Consider the following 19,674-nt stretch of genomic DNA (forward strand, 5'->3'; position numbering starts at 1 on the left):
AATGCCTCGTTCACATTTCCGAAAAGGATTTTAAATTGTTTGTTAGGAACTTTCACACGAACTATATAACTAGAAATATGGAACAACAAAAACTTTTTTAGCTAGCCAAACTGTGAATTAGTTAACTAGGGCAACCACTTGAATGAACTACTTAAGTTCACTGGTTGTCCTTGCCTTGATAAATATATTCGAGAATATGTTATGTGTTTTAAACTTTGTATTGCAATCAGGCTAAATGAATTGAACTTGAACTTGAAATTTGACCAAGAATATAACCTAGTTCCGTTTTAATATGTTGGTAGATTGGATTTTTCTCGAATTTTGCGGAATTGGTTTACGGTCAAAAGCTACGCTGTCTTAAAGGAAAATTAGTAACCGAATTCCATAAAATTATAAAATGTAAGAATTAGGTGGAACTCAAGCCCGAAAACTTGTATCCCCATTTCCGTTTTTGAACGTAACGCAATTCTTTTTAAATGTTATTTTTTCTGAAGTAATTTTCAAATGAATTTTTTGCTGAAAAATCAATCAACTCAAAATTTTGAAATAAGTAAGAGACTCCTCAAAGCGCTAACTCAAACTTACTGACAAGTGTTAACGACAAATTAATCCGATTAAAAATAGGTTAAATTAAATATATAATTAGCAACAAATAATGTACAATTAGCGAAACCGTAATATGGTGGAATTTGAGAACACAAATCGTTGAGTTTAGTTGCCGGACTTGAAAAACTGAGTCAGCTCTTGAACGTAACGCAGTTCGCAAAATTATTGAAAACCATTTTTGCGTAATTCAGGTCCGACAGAAAGTAACTTTTGTAGCCTGAAGTGAGGGCAACTCTATCAAAAAGAGTTTGAGAATGAAGGCTACGGAAGTATATGTTACAAGCTTTAATTTAATCAAGAATTAATTATTAAAAATGTTTGGCTGCCTCTGGTAAGCTTTACAGTGGTTAAGAAGAAAAGCTAAAGCACAACGGTACAAAGATCTTACAAAACAGCGTTTATTCAAGTTATCAATAAACATACTTGTTTCGCATATAATTCTACAATGATAACGACGATCAAACTTCTTTGCAATTTTAGGCAGATATCGCCCCAGATTCATACAACGAAGTTTCCGCATTGGTAAAAATAGCTTTGAATCTAGATACCTAAAATCTGAAAAAATAGGAGACAAGCATAGTATTTTTTTCTGAAAAGCTTTTCCACCGTTTGCACATTAGATTTTCAATTTGGAAATTAGGTGACAAGTCCTGCAACATTTTATTGCACAGCTAAAGTATCTACTTTGCACGAAAGTTATCCAATTTTTGCTTTGAATGTATCTATAATCCATTGTTGATGTATCTGTTATGCGCAATTGCGCCTAATGCGAGTTTTTGAGCATGTAAAAATGCTTTAAATATTTCCTAATTGAGCATGTAAACGTGGTTTAAAGCTTGATAATATACCAAAGACGGCTTAGATGAAATTACAACAATGTACCCTGTACCACAATAATCACGGTTGGTTGGGCAGTTGTTTGGGATTTTGCTTGGGATGAAGCACAATTCTTAAGCAAAACTGTTGGGAACGATTACAATAACTCTATTGGCTACGTTAAATTGTTGTTGAGCTGTTGACAAAAACTGGTTGAACACTTGTTTGTGACGCAGAAATGAAAGGGAAAAACTAAATTTTCATTGGGTGGTAGCAGTTGCTCCCGGACTATGAAAATTCTGTCTACGCGATGTCCAAGATAAACCAGGCATACTTCAACAATTAAAATGTACATTAAGCCAATGGAAACATTTTATTAGTTTTTTAAATAAAAATCGAACGTGGTTGAGAAGTCTTCAATTTTTAGGTTGGTGTCATTTCGAATTATTTTTGCAGCAGAAGCAATTTTCTTCTTTTGTTCTATGTCTGATTTGGCTATTCCACAAAAAACATATAATTTATGTAAATTTTTTTGATCAAAAAAACAAAGGTTTTTTTTTCTGTAGCAGCTTCTTAATTTCTCTTGTTCGTCGATGATTGCTCACAGTCACTAGATGGATTTTTTGGTAAGCAATCACATAGCGTTTGATTTCTTTATTTTTTTTGGTTTTAGTCAATTATTGAGTGGCTTCCGGTTGAGTTTAACTGACTTGAGTTGCATCAATTTTTTTTATCGACAGGCGTCTATTTACAATTAAACAATAAAACAAAATAGAGGGATTTTCTGATAAATAATTACACATGGAATGATTATTATTTTTTGCTCTTTTCATTCAATGATTAGTTTTCAACTTAATTTATCAAAAAACACAATTTAAATTGAGTTGACTCAGTTTTTTTTTCGTCTATTGACAGGTGTCTCTTCATAGGTAAACACTTAGATAGAATAGAAGGATCTTTGGATAAGAAATAGCATATGAATTGATTATTGTTTTTTCTTGCTTATTTTAAATAATGAGTGGTTTCCAATAGAGTTTATCAAATGAAAATTTTCATTTGAGTTGATGGAATTTGTTTGATTTTAATGACAGGTGTCTACTGACAGTTAAACACTCAGATAAACTAAAAAAAATTTATGGTAAAAAATACATATGAAATGATTTCTGTTCTTTTAATCATATCATTCATGGAGTGAATTCCGATAGATTTCAGCAAATAAAGTTATTTAAATAAGTTGAATCATTAGTTTTTGCATTTGGTTTACAAGTGTTTATTGGCAGGTGCCTATTGATGGGTGAATTTTGACAGGTTTCTGTTGACAGTTGTTTATTCAGAGCTTTAGTCACAGCTAAGTTAAACGATAAGTGAATAATCTCAAATTAATTGTACATACGATCATTAGTTGATAAAAGCACAAAAAATCTGTAAAAATTAGCTGGAAATTGAGTTGAAATACTATTTCATTTTTTACTGAGAAACCCTTCAATTCATTCTTTTTCATTATTGACACTTTGAAGTTCTTCTGAAAACTTCATTGAACGGTAATTTTAGAACGGTAAAGTGGAGGAATCCATTTTGTTAGACAGTTGAGGATACATAACCAATTGAGGGAATTTTCAGAATACTTGAAAAGTTTGGAATCCATTCAACACATCGCTCATTTAAATTGGCGAAAATGAGATTGTGAGAAATTTTCGGGATTCAGAAGGGTTAGGATTAACGCAATTATCTCTCTACAGCTAATTCTTAAAATTTTTAAAATAAACGGAAATGTTGACATAAAATACGGGTTTTAATTTGATTAAAGTTATATGCATTTTTGCATTCTCCTCTTCTGCATTCTCTATCTGTGTTTCTCTCTCACTCTCCGCTTGGATGTGAGCTTTGGGAGTATGCAGTGATGTATATATTCCTAGGTGGTGTATTGCTGTATATTTCCTGACCTACGATTCAGAAACAATAAAAACATTTATTTAGGCCCCTATGTTATTTTATAAATCTTTAAACCACTTTTACATGCCCAAAAGCTTGCATTCAATTAGGCAAAATTGTGCGTTATATATACATTGGGTGCGAATTATAGGTTCATTCAGTGCTGAGTAGATTCACGCTGGGTGCAAAAGTATATATCCAAACAGCGCTAGAAAATTTTACCTAGTTCACGAAATTTAGAATACATAGCTTGTATCTCAATTCCATGGTTAAAATGTGGACACTTTTTCGAACACAGTTTCCGCATTTCCCTTCAATTTTTCCGGAATTTGCTAAAATATCTGTTTCTCCCAATTTTGTTATCATTTCAATGTAATAACATAGGAAAAAGGAACAGGAGATACACAGATAGGGCAGTTTTGCCCATGGCAGTTTGGGTATACCTCTGAGATTTTATGGAAAAGTTGTGTTTAAAGTTGTATTCTTTGGTTGACGAAAGTTTGGGTAATTTATTATTGTTGTCAAAGATTATTTCGGGTGTTAGTAGCATGACTCTTGTGATATCCTTGACTGTGGAGATACGTATATAAGCCACAAATCCATTTAGAGTTTGCGAATCCAAGCTTTTACTAATTTGTGGGATTACCACTTTTAGTTTGTTTTAGCAATTGAGCTACAAATGCAACCGTGTTTTATCTGCCGTGGAAATCCTCCTCGAATCCAATAGGATTCTTCTTATTGGAAAACAGAGTAAAAACAGAAAAAGCAACTGAATTAAATGGTGAAAGTTAAGGGAATGACAGGATGATGAAAGTGGGTTGTGTGAACAACTGAAAATTTGACTTATTAGTCGGAGGCAAACTGAAAATAGGTGAACACTGACTTTTGATTAGGCAAGGACAAACTTAAACAGATTTGGTACTTAAATGAAATAATTTGAACTTAATAAGGTACAACCGTACCACATATCCTCGGCTCCAATTAAATTTTAGACTGCAACAGTATAAAATTTAGAACAATAATAACATATGTACTGGTTACTATAAATAGTAGATAATGAGAGCAACAATCAACCAACAGATAATTGCAGTGGAATTGAGAGACGTATGCTGATGAATTAAAATTAGTGTAATTCCTTCACATTTACATTCACTTGGAAACATACAACATAAATAAAAGCACAATTGAGGTAGGAATCCAATAAATTAAATATCTATGTTGAACGGCTAGAGAACCAAAGTTTAATTGAACGGCTGTAAAGAAGAGACATTGACAATTAAATATTGAATGCCAATAGAAAATTTTTGCAATTGTAGCACGAATCCAGATCAGATTTAATAACTCACAATTTATTTTAAATGAATGCAACAATTTAAAGTTTTGGAACTGAGTTTAAATTTGATTTTCGGCGTCGAAGACGCTCATGCTAACCTCTCTAGTGTAATCTTCTTACTCGTAATTTTCAGGGGACCATGTCCCAACTGGAGGGGGTGCAGACGGACTCACTATCGGTGGATCAAAGGATGTCTCCACTACTGGAGTTTGTGACGCCACTTCTTGAATAATGGTCTCAATGACCGGGTTTGCTGTCTTTGATCGTTTGGGTGCAGGGGCGGCAAAGTCGTCGCTAATAGAGCACACGGAACTTTCAAAGCCAAAATAATCTGGGGATCTGCGATTTCTCTTGGTCTTTGAAGTAGTGGGCGAAGCAGTTGATTATGCGGCCGACGACGCAGCAACTGAAGAGGCACTTTACGTATTGAGTGCGGTAGAAGATTTCCGTGAACGTTTTCCTCCTGCTTGAGGCTTTTTGGGTTTTCGTGATGACTTCGCCTTGGATATGTTACTATTGGCCGATGAAACTCCTGAGGCGGCATCAGATTGTGTCGGCCTGTGGCGAATCTTTATTTTCCCCGCGGTACTTCTTTTTAAGGTCCTTCGTATGCTGAGAAATTTTTTCCTCTGTCGTTTTCTCATAAGGAAGGGGGCGCCGTTGGGCATATTGCCAGATATCCGTGTGAAGTTCAGCGCGAGTGTCAAACTTCGCTATGTCGCTATTGCGCACTCGTACTTCCGGGACTCCAGGTTCTTTATTGACGGTTGTGGTATCCGATGTTCGCACTACTGTACTGCCCGGAGCCAATGTTTCCCACAAGCCACGGTGGTCCCTCTTCAATCTTTTTGTAATTTTTTGCGCCAATTTCAGGTCTAACGATTATTCGGACCGCGGTATCGGGTTATTAAGTTTTGGATGCATAATAAACCGAGAAACTGATTTATTATGCTCCCCATTGTATCGGTGTCCCGCAGCACCTGCGCCTTTTGCATAGCCTCTTTTATGAGGATATCGCTACGGTCACCGCTCACCTATCCGTTGTCGTCAAGATAATCTTCCACAGGAAGGGCATCGTCCACTAAATAGTGGTGAAGAATGCTTTCATATGATAAATTAGCTGACTTTGGTATTGTACTAATATTGCTTAATAGTGTGTTCGGCTTTCTTCCGAAGTGTGCCTGGAAAGGTGTTACATTTGTGGTCTTTTGTTTGTATATACGCAATTGATATACTATTGACTTTATTGCTTCTTTAAATGTGAATGTGTTATTTCTACTATCTAATTTTATGCAGCTTAAACGTCTTTTATTAGTTTTTATCAAACGCTCAGCGTGCTTGATCTAATCTAATATTTCGGGGAACACCGTGTATGTGAATGCATTCATCTAAAAATTGATTTACATTTGGTCCAATTGCTTTTTCAAATACTTCTACGGTCGGATATTTTGAAAAACGGTCAATACAGGCAAGAAAAAGAATATCTTGATCTTTTTGATTCGTGATGGACCCTCCGAAATCAATTTGTATTTCTTCATTAGGTTCTGAACAATTTAACAAAGGTTTCCATTTGGACGCCGGAACAACTGGTTTAAGGTTCTTACCAATATCAGTACAAGGCTTGCACTGAGCAGCCTTGTCCAGGATTTCGCGATGCATGTACGGCCAGAACGCGTACTGTCCGAGGGTTCTCATACCCCAACTGCCGGGGTGCGTAAGGTGAAGGCTTTCCAGGACTGCATCTTGTATCGAGTGTGGGATTGCCACACGTTCATCAGTCAATGCAAACGCAACCCGATCGCACGTGTAGATCTCTCCAGTATAAAAACATGTAGGGATTCACTTCTTTACATCGTTGAGGGTCATTTTGCAGAATGCAATATCGCACCTCTTTGAGAACCGCATCTTTGCTAGTCAGTACGGCCAAGAATCCCTTTGTGAATAACTGAGTTCAGCTATTCTCAAATACCTCCTCCTTTGATAAGTCTAAGTTGGGTGAATTCTGGGCCTCATTTGATGATCGTGTTAGGTTTACCACCGAATTTGGGGTTGATTGAAATGTGACCCTGCTGTGGGTAGGAGGGGTTTGTGGATTCGATTTTGCGCTGCTCATAATTTTAGAAGAAATTGAATGAATATGTGTAGTATTTGAGTTGGGTTTTGAATTGAAATTGATTCGAATTGAAATTGTAATAGAATTTGTATTAGTCTGGATTTGAGCTGCGTTTGGAGAATTTTCGAGAAGAAACTGAGTTGTGTTTCGATTAATGACAGAAAGCAAATTGGAATGGTTTGTCGAGTGAGGATGTGAGGCAAGTGTTGAATGTGTGTAATTGACGCTGCTAAAGTGCTGCGATTGACAGTTTTGCTGTGTGGTATTTATATAAATTGCAGCAATGGCGTCACGAATGCGGGTAATTGTTGCTACCGCAAATTCCTCATCGTATTTGTTTGTAACTTTTGCTTCTTGATTTCGTTGGCGGGAAATATAGTCTACCAGCCCCATTTTTGAACCCGGTATATGTTCAATGTTAAAATCAAAGGTAAAAGACGATCTACCCAGCTGGTTAAGCGACTATTATAAGATTTGTTGGACCGGTGTTTTTTCATAATTTAAAGTAGTGCTCGATGGTCCGTGATGATTGTGAATGATTTGCCAAATAAATAATATTTAAAGTATTCTACGGACCATACAACCCCTAATAATTCTAGTTCATTAACACTATAGCGTTCCTCGTTTGGGTTGAGGAAACGAGACGCGATTGCAACTCTATTCCAACCTATCGGCGAGCGTTGTTTTAATGCTGCTCCTAATCTCGGTCCAGATGCGTCGCATTTGATCCGCGTTTCCAAGTGGGGATTATAATGTGTATTTTCTGTCGCATTTGCGACTTTATTTTTAATTGCATGGAAATGAGTTTCATGTTCATTATTCCAGACAAATTTTGTATTCTTTTTAAGTAATGGCCGAAGTGGATGACATAATTGAAATAAATTAGGAATGAATTTTCCTAAATAGTGGACTGAGCCTAGGAATGATCGTAATTGTTTTAGATTTTTAGGTGCTGATAGAGATAAGATTGCTGCTGTTTTTGATTCAAGTGGTGCAATTTCTGACTGAGTAATTTTGTGTCCTAACCATTCCATTTCGGTTTTTGCAAAATGACATTTAGATAAATTTATTCTTAAAATATCCTCATCCAATTTTTTTAAACATTTGTGGACTAACTTTAAATGTTCTTCTTTAGAACCGCGACTAACTATTATGATGTCGTCCAAGAATCCATGAGTATTTTGAAGTCCAACTAATGTATAGTCCAGTACTTTTTGGAAAGCCGCCGGCATATCAGTTATACCGTAGAAACCGGTAATAAAACGATATGTACCAGTTCCCTCACCGCTAATAATATTGAAGTTGCAATGCCGGGCCGTTTTCTATAGGTCAAATGAATTTTTTTATCTGATCAACTGCTTAATTTTATGATGTGTTTTTCGTCAAGTAATTTTTTAAGTTCTGCATTAACTAGTGGTTGTAAGTTAATTGGAACTCGACGACCTTTTTGATGTGTAGGTGTAAATTGTTTGTGGAATGCGGATTTGACTGAGTGTTTTAAAGATTTACCGATTCTTGTGATGAGACCTGGAAAATCAAATGCAATCTGCTTCTTGATTAAACATTGGTTTTGATCAATATTTGCAACTTGTTTCAACTGTTTAAGAGAAAAGCCTAGCTTTGAGAAGAGATCTCGTCCAATGATGGGTCTATGATCATCTTCCACCACTGTTACATCAACACCCGTAGCTATCCAATCATTACACTGGATTGATGTATTAATCACTCCAACGATCTTGATTATATCATTAGAGAAATTTTTAGGTCATGCATCTCTGGTGACTGTACCTAATAGCTTCCTTTGCACTCTGACACCACCGTTTTTGCGAGACTTTTATTGATAATCGTGCACACGCTCCCCGAATCCACCAATGCTTTTGTCTTCGTATTCCCGACACAAATGTCTAGGTACACCGGTTCCACTTCTCGAGTATCGCTTTTTAATGAAATCGTCGCAACACAATTATCATCATAGTCGTCATAATCTGAGTCATAGTTTTCGTCGTAAATAGCTTGCTCTTGGAGTAGTCTATCTATATTGTTGACTTGTTCGGCTGCTGTTGCTGAAGTACCCACTGTGGCCGCCTCAGAAACAGAATCATCTACATTATTCACTGGAGGTTTCGGTTTGTATGTGTGTTTAGGTTTTCGACAGATTTTGGCGAAGTGATTAGCAATACCAAAATTTTTACCATTCTTTTCACAGACAGGGCAATTTTGCCTATGTGAGGCTGACCATCCATTGCCACAGTTTGGACTAATTGTAGGCTTAACAAATTGGTTAGTTGATGGACGTGATCTAATCCAAGATCCTTGTACATTGTTCACTGATGCACTTGTAATTTCATTTGTGATAGTCAGAGCTGAGGTCCCAGATATTTTTAGCTGATTTTGTATTCCCATCTCAATGTTCATGGCAATTTCAAGCGCTTTTTTGCTGTTTTTGTCTCCTTTAGCAATTCCCTTTGGTTTTCGCCTTCTTGCATGTTTGCTATGAAGACGTGACGAATGATTGACTCCTCATGGCTTTCTAAATCGCAATTCAAGGACACTTCCCGAAGGCAACTGTAGAACTTTTCCACAGGTTCTCCCTTCAGTTGCTTCCTGGTGAGAAAGGTATACCGATCAAAGGTGATGTTTCGTTGTTTCGTAAACACTCCATCGAGACTTTCCCAAAGATCCTTTGTTGTTACCCGATCAATCTGGATATTCGGTTCTTGGGAAACAAAATATTCCTCTACCCTCCATCCTCAGGTTGAGATACGTCAGGGAGACCGCCTTGTTATCACAATATTTCCAGGGTTTTTCACCACACAATATACCTACGAGTTCTATTTTCTGACAACGATTTAGCCACGAGTTCTTCAGTTGCTCGTTTCGGACTCTTCGATCTCTTTCGCTCTGGGATGTGCTGTTTTGAACATTATCCTCGTATATAGGTTCAAGAGTTAGGATGACCTTGTCTGGGGGATCTTCGAATAGAAAGTCGATCGAAATACCTTCTTTTGCCATGATAGCCAACTTCAACATGATCTGCCAGCGGTCCCATCGCAAAGTTGGCTCTAGTGTCGGTTTCTCGTGTTTTAAAAATTGAGCTACACATGCAACCGTGTTTTATCTGCCGTGGAAATCCTCCTCGAATCCAATAGGATTCTTCTTTTGGGAAAACAGAGTAGAATAAAAGCAACTGAATTAAATGATGAAAGTTAAGGAAATGACAGGATGATGAAAGTGGGTTGTGTGAACAACTGAAAACTTGACTTATTAGTCGGAGGCAAATTTAAAATAGGTGAACACTGACTTCTGATTAGGCAAGGACAAACTTAAACAGATTTGGCACTTAAATGAAATAATTTGAACTTAATAAGGTAGAATCGTACTACAACTCTAGTTATCGAGCCAGCTCTGAACTCCTACTCTAAAACTCAACATTAAAAAAACTGCAAAACTATTTAGGTTCCCAGGTTTTACCTTTGTTGGATACTTTACGTTAAACAGGCAATACAAAAAGGGAAGAAACGGTTGTACAATTCAAATTTTATACATAGAACAAATACTTTTAAAAATTTAAGTATTGAATATAAAATTGGTCTCAGTTTAGTTGTGCTGGTCCGGGGTCTAGTGCATAGTAACATTTTTTGATGATAAGCGATGATCAATCCTTCCATTCATGTTTGAGACACTTAAAAACGAACCCTTTGCTTATCCGACAGTGCTCTCCTCTTAAAAATAGTCATTTTGCAGAAAATTTATGTAGATTTGTTGAGCATTCTTATAAAAAACAAACCACTTGTTATTATTATGAATTCGAAAAATGGTTTGAGTAATAATTATCAGGAAGAGCGCATGAACAAGTGTGACGTCATAGAGGGACATCTGTCTGGGATTTGGTCCGACCAGAATGACTGCGCTGTAGTACACTGCTCTCTACCATCGGCGATATGTGTTGATAGATTCGGGTATTTCGAGTGCGTCAGTTGGCACGGTCAAGTCACAGAAAGAGGGCGTGGTAAGAATTCTGATATTTAATTGTGACCCTGTGTCAATTATTTGTTGGAATGATTGAAAACGTGGATATGGAAATTTTCCACCTTTAATTCAGCAAGGGCGTCACATAGAGAGTATACCAGAAATCCATTATTGCTTTTATTTGTTGCAAACTTTTTCAATTTGATGATCCCAGTGAAGTAATTTGGCACCAATTGCCATGAAAATTGCTGAATGTCAAAATGTTTAGATAAATATCTTAACATAATGCGCTGGGTTAGTGTGAAAATCTGGGTTGGGCTCAATGAAGACAATTTGTCTACGAATAGCATTTAGTTTTGTTCAAACAAGCTGAAAAATTTTAAAATTATTCAAAATTTTCTGAGAATAAATTTACAATTAAGGATTTGTGCAAAAAGATTCCTGAGAAGGATCAAAAAAGATTGAGTGGATTTTTCCAGATTTGGACGAGTGTTCAGTGTACCCCACTGTATGTGGACCTTCATCTGAGTTCAAATGTGTGAACAAGATGAACGGGTACGACTGTGAATGTCCAGAGGGATACACATTTTCTTATTCTGCCCAGACTGAAAACGGATGTAACAGTAAGTCGAATTCTAATTAGAAGTCTGAGATCTATTGCCATATGAAATAAAGAGTTCTAGGAACATTGACTGACGGGGTTGACTGACTTTTCATATTATTCCTCCCCATATTTCAGACTGTGCCCTCGAGAGAGCAGTACTGCTCTTTTATTGGAGATCATGGCCATTTTTTGAGTAAGAAATTAAGAAATATTCTCGATGTATGTTAGAAGGTTTAAGCAGCGAAACTACTGTGAAAATGGACCAATATGGGATTAGAAATAGCATCTCTTACTTATATGCCTTGGGGGACTCTGTGGGATCCTCACGAAAAGCAGGACCCCAGGACGTGACGTGGACGAGATCCGCAAACTTTTCGTGATGACCAGGGAGACTGCCGCCAGCTCAGTTGGTGGCAGTTAGCTAAGAAGGTAGTCTGAGGATTGAGCCTCACAACAAACAGGTCACCTCAGAATCAAAAAACTTCGGTCAGAAATCCGGATTTCATAGCCACTCCGGTTATAAAGCACATTACTATATAAGAAAATAGCACGTGCGCCGGGGGGGGGGGTCATAAGAGACATAAGCTCACTAAGCGGGGGAGGGGCGGGAACAGAATAGATCCCGCAAATCTTACAAAAATTCAACGCATTTGTTTTTCATAACGTTTATTGAATCTGATTTAAATTCACAAGAAATATCCCCTCAGGGAATGACAGATGGCACAGTGGTATGTGAAGTAGTTGAAATGCAGGAGATGCGAGGTTCAAACGCGTGTACGTGTGTTCAAACGCTAAGCCATAAAAAACATGTCTCCCTGCTCCAGGTGTCAACGCTAAAACTCGCTAAAAATGTAAGATTTGAGGTGAAGGCGGTGAAAAGATGTAAGAAGTGCGATTTTTAGCGTTGAATGCGGTGCATGGGGTGAACAAAAAGAGGAAATCAACGCCAAGAATCGCAAATCTTACAATACCGCTAAAAATTGCTGAATTTTTTTGCGGTGAATTTTCGTTGGTAGTGGTGAATTATTTTTTTCACCGCTTTAGCGGTGAAAATATATTCACCGCTAAAAGCAGCAGATCGGATCTATTATGTTTCGGCCGCCCGTGTTTTTTACGACAGCCAGTTACAAATTATATGTTGTTATATAGCACGTTACTATGTAGGAAAATAGCGCGTGTGCCTGGGGGTCATAAAAGACATATGCTCACTAAGCTGGGGGGGGGGGAGAAACAGAATAGATCCCACAAATCTTACAAAACTTCAACGCATTTGTTTTTCATAAGGTTTATTGAATCTGATTTAAATTCACAAGAAATATCCTCTCAGGAAGTGACAGATGGCACAGTGGTATAGGAAGTAGTTGCACTGCATGAGGTGCGGGGTTCAAACGCGTGTACGTCAGTTTCTTTTTTGTAAGAAATCCGGTGAATGCTGTGAAAAAAAAATTTTACCGCTAAAAACCGCAATTCTTACAAATGTTCACCACTACAAACCGCAAATCTTTCACGTGAAAACTGAGTGTGTTGGTCAAATGGCTCAACAAACTGAAGAGCAGAGAGTAGCAAAAGTGCGTTTTTGTTCAAGTCACGTTTTTGACAGGGAGCAAATAAAAGTAGGGCGTGAAATTATTTTCTCTAAGCAAAGGAAATATTTTAATTACGTGCGGCTTTGTCGCAGCTTGTTTAATTTAACTTCATTTAACTTTCATTTAACTTTTCCCAGCGAAGTGGCTTTTTAAATTATTTAGTGCGTCTTTTAGTCAGTTTCTTTTTTGTAAGAAATCCGTTGAATGCTGTGAAAATAAAAACTTTACCGCTAAAAACTGCAAATCCTACAAAAAGTCACCGCTTTCACCGCCTTAAACGCAAAAAGATGCGGGCGCTTTGCGGTGGAATTTTTTTTTCACAGATATTCACCGCAATTCTTAAATTGTTTTTTTGACAAAGCCTCGATCCGGGCTTTGACATCTTTTTCAAACTCCACCCTCATATTCTCAGTCGGCTAATGTAGCAGCCCCATTTTCACGTGAAGACTGAGTGTGTTGGTCAAATGGCTCAACGAACTGAAGAGCAGAGAGTAGAGAGTAGCAAAAGTGCTTTTTTGTTCAAGTCAGGTTTTTGACAGGGAGCAAATAAAAGTAGGCGTGAAATTAGTTTCTCTAAGCAAGGGAAATATTTTTATTACGTGCGGCTTTGTCGCAGCTTGTTTATTTAACTTCATTTAACTTTCATTTTACTTTTCCAAGCAAAGTGTTTTTTTAATTTAGTGCGTCTTTTAGTCAAATAATTTTTTGTAAGAAATCCGTTGAAAGCTGTGAAAATAAAAATTTTACCGCCAAAAACCGCAAATCCTACAAAATTCACCGCCTTCACCGCCTTCAACGCAAAAAGATGCGGGCGCCTTGCGGTGGAAATTTTTTTTCTTAGCTATTCACCGCAATTCTTAAATTCTTTTTTCGAAAAGGCCTCGATCCGGGCTTTGACATCGTTTTCAAAATGCACCATCATATTCTCAGTCGGCTAATGTAGCAGCACCATTTTCACGTGAAGACTGAGTGTGTTGGTCAAATGGCTCAAGGAACTGAAGAGCAGAGACTAGCAAAAGCGCTTTATTTTTCATGTCACGTTTTTGACAGAGAGGAAATGAAAGTAGGCGTGAAAATATTTTCTCTAAGCAAGGGAAATATTTTGATTACGTGCGGCTTTGTCGCAGCTTGTTTAATTTAATTTCATTTAACTTTCATTTTACTTTTCTAAGCAAAGTGGCTTTTTAAATTATTTAGTGCGTGTTTTAGTCAATTTCTTTTTTGTAAGAAATCCGTTGAATGCTGTGAAAATAAAAGTTTTACCGCTAAAAACCGCAAATTCTACAAAAGTTCACCGCTTTCACCGCCTTCAACGCAAAAAGATGCGGGCGCCTTGCGCTGGAAATTTTTTTTCTTAGCTATTCACCGCAATTCTTACATTCTTTTTTTGAAAAGGCCGCGATCCGGGCTTTGACATCTTTTTCAAACTCCACCCTCCTATTCTCAGTCGGCTAATGTAGCAGCCCCATTTTCACGTGAAGACTGAGTGTGTTGGTCAAATGGCTCAACGAACTGAAGAGTAGAGAGTAGAGAGTAGCAAAAGTGCTTTTTTGTTCAAGTCACGTTTTTGACAGGGAGAAAATAAAAGTAGGCGTGAAATTATTTTCTCTAAGCAAGGGAAATATTTTGATTACGTGCGGCTTTGTCGCAGCTTGTTTAGTTTAACTTCATTTAATTTTCATTTTACTTTTCCAAGCAAACTGGCTTTTTAAATTATTTAGTGGGTCTTTTAGTCAGTTTTTTTTGTAAGAAATCCGTTGAATGCTGTGAAAATAAAAACTTTACCGCTAGAAACCGCAAATTTTACAAAAGTTCACAGCTTTCACAGCCTTCAACGCAAAAAGATGCGGCGCTTTGCGTTGGAATTTTTTTTCACAGATATTCACCGCAATTCTTACATTGTTTTTTTGACAAGGCCTCGATCCGGGCTTTGACATCTTTTTCAAAATGCACCCTCACATTCTCAGGCGGCTAATGTAGCAGCCCCATTTTCACGTGAAGACTGAGTGTGTTGGTCAAATGGCTCAACGAACTGAAGAGTAGAGACTATAGAGTAGCAAAAGTGCTTTTTTGTTCAAGTCACGTTTTTGACAGGGAGCAAATAAAAGTAGGCGTGAAATTATTTTCTCTAAGCAAGGGAAATATTTTGATTACGTGCTGCTTTGTCGCAGCTTGTTTAATTTAACTTCATTTAACTTTCATTTTACTTTTCCAAGCAAAGTGACTTTTTAAATTATTTAGTGCGTCTTTTAGTCAATTTCTTTTTTGTAAGAAATCCGTTGGATGCTGTGAAAAAAAAAATTTTACCGCTAAAAACCGCAAATCCTACAAAAGTTCACCGCTTTCACCGCTTTCAACGCAAAAAGATGCGGGCGCCTTGCGGTAGAAATTTTTTTTCTTAGCTATTCACCGCAATTCTTACTTTTTTTTGAAAAGGCCTCGATCCGGGCTTTGACATCTTTTTCAAAATGCACCCTCATATTCTCAGTCGGCTAATGTAGCAGCCCCATTTTCACGTGAAGACTGAGTGTGTTGGTCAAATGGCTCAACGAACTGAAGAGCAGAGAGTAGCAAAAGCGCTTTTTTGTTCATGTCACGTTTTTGACAGAGAGGAAATAAAAGTAGGCGTGAAATTATTTTCTCTAATCAAGGGAAATATTTTGATTACGTGCTGCTTTGTCGCAGCTTGTTTAATTTAACTTTATTTAACTTTCATTTAACTTTTCCAAGCGAAGTGGCTTTTTAAATTATTTAGTGCGTCTTTTAGTCAGTTTCTTTTTTGTAAGAAATCCGTTGAATGCTGTGAAAATAAAAACTTTACCGCTAAAAACCGCAAATCCTACAAAAGTTCACCGCTTTCACCGCCTTCAACGCAAAAAGATGCGGGCGCTTTGCGGTGGAAAATATATTTTTTTCACCGCTATTCACTGCAATTCTTACCTTATTATTTTGACAAAACCTCGATCCGGGCTTTCTTCTACAATTCTGATGACTAAATACTGAAGGCTTCGGTCAAAGGTGTGGTGCACATCAACCGGCTGAAAGCTCTGAAACTGTGGCATCTCTTATAGAACCTTTCTTTGATATTCCTGAAGGCCTGATCTCTCTGGTCAATTAGACGTTGAACAAGTAGAGCTTCTTGTCAAGATTATATTTTGCCCCAATTCCATTAGCTTGTTTTTTGTGAACAATTTAGCATGGTACAGCATTTATAGACCTTTTGTCTCCTTGCTATGTATGAGCTCATTTATTTAGCAATTCCGGATTTATTTTACCAAATTGGCTTTTTATTTCCTCTTAATTTTGCTGATCCCATACCTCTCTGATATCCTTTACTAAATTAATAGGAGGAGTAATCTCAGTTACCTTACATGTTCATTATTACTAAAAATGGTCAAAAATAAAAGTGTAAGAGGAATATTATTCGAAACGCTCTCGCCCATACTTTGTGAGTATAAAACAGGTTTTCCCACTACCCGGGCTGAGGTTCTACCCTTAATCCACCCCTAATTGGAGGGGATTAGGGTGTAATGCGTATTCCACTCCTGTTTATCGGGGAAAAGAAAATAAGAGTGTTATTTTAAAACATTACACTTTATTTACACTCTATTCTCCACTCTCTTTACACTCTTCGCAAAGAAAGTAGTTTAGGGTAAACTCGTCCACCGTTAATTAAGCGGAAAAAAAGGGGTGTATTTTTTTTAAATTTTCACACTTTACACTCTTTTACCCGTAATTTTTGCGAATATCCTCAGCCGGGTATTGCGAGAATATTTTCTCATCTTTTATTCTATTATTTGTGATATTGTATACATGGCAACGGTTACTAATGGCACCGGCCGTGGTTTACCTGAGCTGTGACTAAAAGAAAGTGCCCATCCTTATACAAACAACTTCAAGAAGGAATGGTAACAGATGATATGACTAATAATAGTTCGAGTACACACCTTACCTCTCACCTATACCACTGAAAAGTTCTGTGTTCTTTCAGCGGTTTTTACTCAGATCCGGGTTATTAATCAGAACCCTTTTTTCAGTGGTTTACGAATGGAGTGCATGGAATTCGGAATTGGTCACACACTTCAATTCTTTCCGTTATTTGACTAAGCTGAAGGTCCGAATCTGTGTGGGATTTGACGGGCGTGTAGGAGCCGATTCCAGCTGTCCTGGCACTTCTTCTGAAGTTATTATAAAGTATATGATATCCACCGACTTGAAAACGTGGCCAGGTATTAAATATTTTATTTTTTCTCTGCTAAACACTTCTAGTTTCATGGGGCTAAGCCATAAAAAACATGTCTCCCTGCTCCAGGTGTCAACGATAAAACTCGCTAAAAATGTAAGATTTGAGGTGAAGGCGGTGAAAAGATGTAAGAAGTGCGATTTTTAGCGTTGAATGCGGTGCATGCGGTGAAAAAAAGAAGAAATCAACGCTAAGAATTGCAAATCTTACAATACCGCTAAAAATTGCTGAATTTTTTTGCGGTGAGTAGTGGTGAATTTTTTTTCGTTGTTAGTGGTGAATTATTTTTTCACCGCTTTAGCGGTAAAAATAAATTCACCGCTAAAAACAGCAAATCGGATCTATTCTGTTTCGCCCCCCCCCCCCGTGTTTTTTACGACAGCCAGTTACAAATTATATGTTGTTATATAGCACGTTACTATGCAAGAAAATAGCACGTGTGCCTGGGGTTCATAAAAAACATATGCTCACTAAGCTGGGGGGGGGGGAGGAACAGAATAGATCCCGCAAATCTTACAAAAATTCAACGCTTTTGTTTTTCATAAGGTTTATTGGATCTGATTTAAATTCACAAGAAATATCCACTCAGGAAGTAACAGATGGCACAGTGGTATAAGAAGTAGTTGAAATGCATGAGGTGCGAGGTTCAAACGAGTGTACGTCAGTTTCTTTTTCCTAAGAAATCCGGTGAATGCTGTGAAAATAAAAATTTTACTGCTAAAGACCGCAAAATCTTACAAAAATTCACCACTAGAAACCGCAGAAACAAGCAAAGTGGCTTTTTAAATCATTTAGTGCGCAACTGAACGTTTGGGAGCCTTTTTGATTATTTCAATCAGATAATAGACTTTTATATGCAATCTTGAGCTATCTTTGTGGTTTCTTTGAGACGCTATTTTAGTGTTTTTTCGCATTTCTTTCTCGTTCATATCGTGTATTTCTATTTTTTAGGGTGAAATTAGTAATTATGTCTCAAAATTATTTAATGACATTTTGATTCGTTTGATATCAAATTTAATTTTTTTAGTTGAAGAAAGTTGCTATATTCAGTCGATTTTTGTATATTTTTTCCTTCTTAATTTTCTACCTAATCCATATGTTTTTTGGCTTTGAGAATAAAGTTTCCTCTTCACTTTTAAGATATTTTTCTAGTACTTTTTCACTAGGTAAAAAAATCAAAATTTTTGATATGCCAGATTTTCGTAAAACAAATGAATCAGTTCAGCTGTTCTTTAGTAGTTTTAATTATTTATCATTGTTCAAATTTTTGGTGAGGTTATGTACTGTGGTTGCTCAAGGAATAAATAGAAGCAGTTTCTTTTGTAGAGATCAATTATTGAGACTGTGCAATTTTAAAAAATTATCACAAAAATTAACAGATTTTTATATTTGTTTCTTTAGTTTTTAAAATTTGCTGGCTTTTTTTTGATACAGATTTTGTTTTTGTTCATTTTCTTTAGTAAACGGTAGTCAATTTTTGAACGCAGACTAATTATAGTACACATTGCTTCTGATTAACAATTGTTTTTGAGTTGCAAATTGTCAAATGTTTCCGAGAAATGGTTATTAATTTCTGCTTTTCACTTTTCATTTGTTTCCTTGTGATGTTGGTTCAAATTGAATGGTGTAATATTGTATTTAGTTGGATTTACTTGGTTAGTGGTTTGAGTCTGTTCACATTTTTATGACTTTTAAAGTCAAATTAAAACGTTGGTTTCGGTGATCGGAAACATGAAGGGGAGTGAAAAATCTGGTAATTTTGCAGGGTAAAGTTTTGTCCTTCTTATTTCAAAATGGAGTTAGAACACCGAGTTTGATCAAAAATTTGTTTTCTCACTGCATGTTTTTTGTTCACATGCTACAAAATATTTTTGTTTATTTTAAACTTTTTTCAATATGGTTTTCCCAATCAATTCATAGTCCGTTACAGGTTCAGTTTTACTTAGTCAAAATACATTTTTTTGAATCATAGGTCAGGAATTGCCTTGTTATGTTTTTTTAATTCGTCGAATAAAAAATTTGTTTCGCTTCAACTTAGTTTACAACTTGTTCAGAGTTTTGGTTGTATCAATCTTCCCTTACTATTTTCAAAGCGCATTTAAACATTTCTTGCGCAGGGTGTATATCAAAAAAAGGAAAACAAAAACTAAAACGGTATAAACACGGAGACTTTTTTCAAATGACTGCTACTTCAACTTTGTTTTTACAAGTCTTAGTTATCATCTCCAGCGGATATTGGTATTAATAATCGCTCCTCTACCCCCTCATGAAAAAACATTAGTATGTCTATCTAACGGAATGACATCAAAATAGGGATCTTTTCCGTTCGTGTCTCCCAATACGCCCCCCCCCCCAGTCACAGAGCACGTGTCATTACATAGTAAACCGGTATGTATTTAGTTATGCTAGCCCCGGGGGGCCGCAACTAAATAGATGCTGATTTACTATTGGTCACACGCAAGTTTCTCTATT

This window comes from Convolutriloba macropyga, chromosome 8 (assembly GCF_964194025.1).
Source record: "Convolutriloba macropyga chromosome 8, txConMacr16.3, whole genome shotgun sequence".
NCBI lineage: Eukaryota > Metazoa > Xenacoelomorpha > Acoela > Convolutidae > Convolutriloba > Convolutriloba macropyga.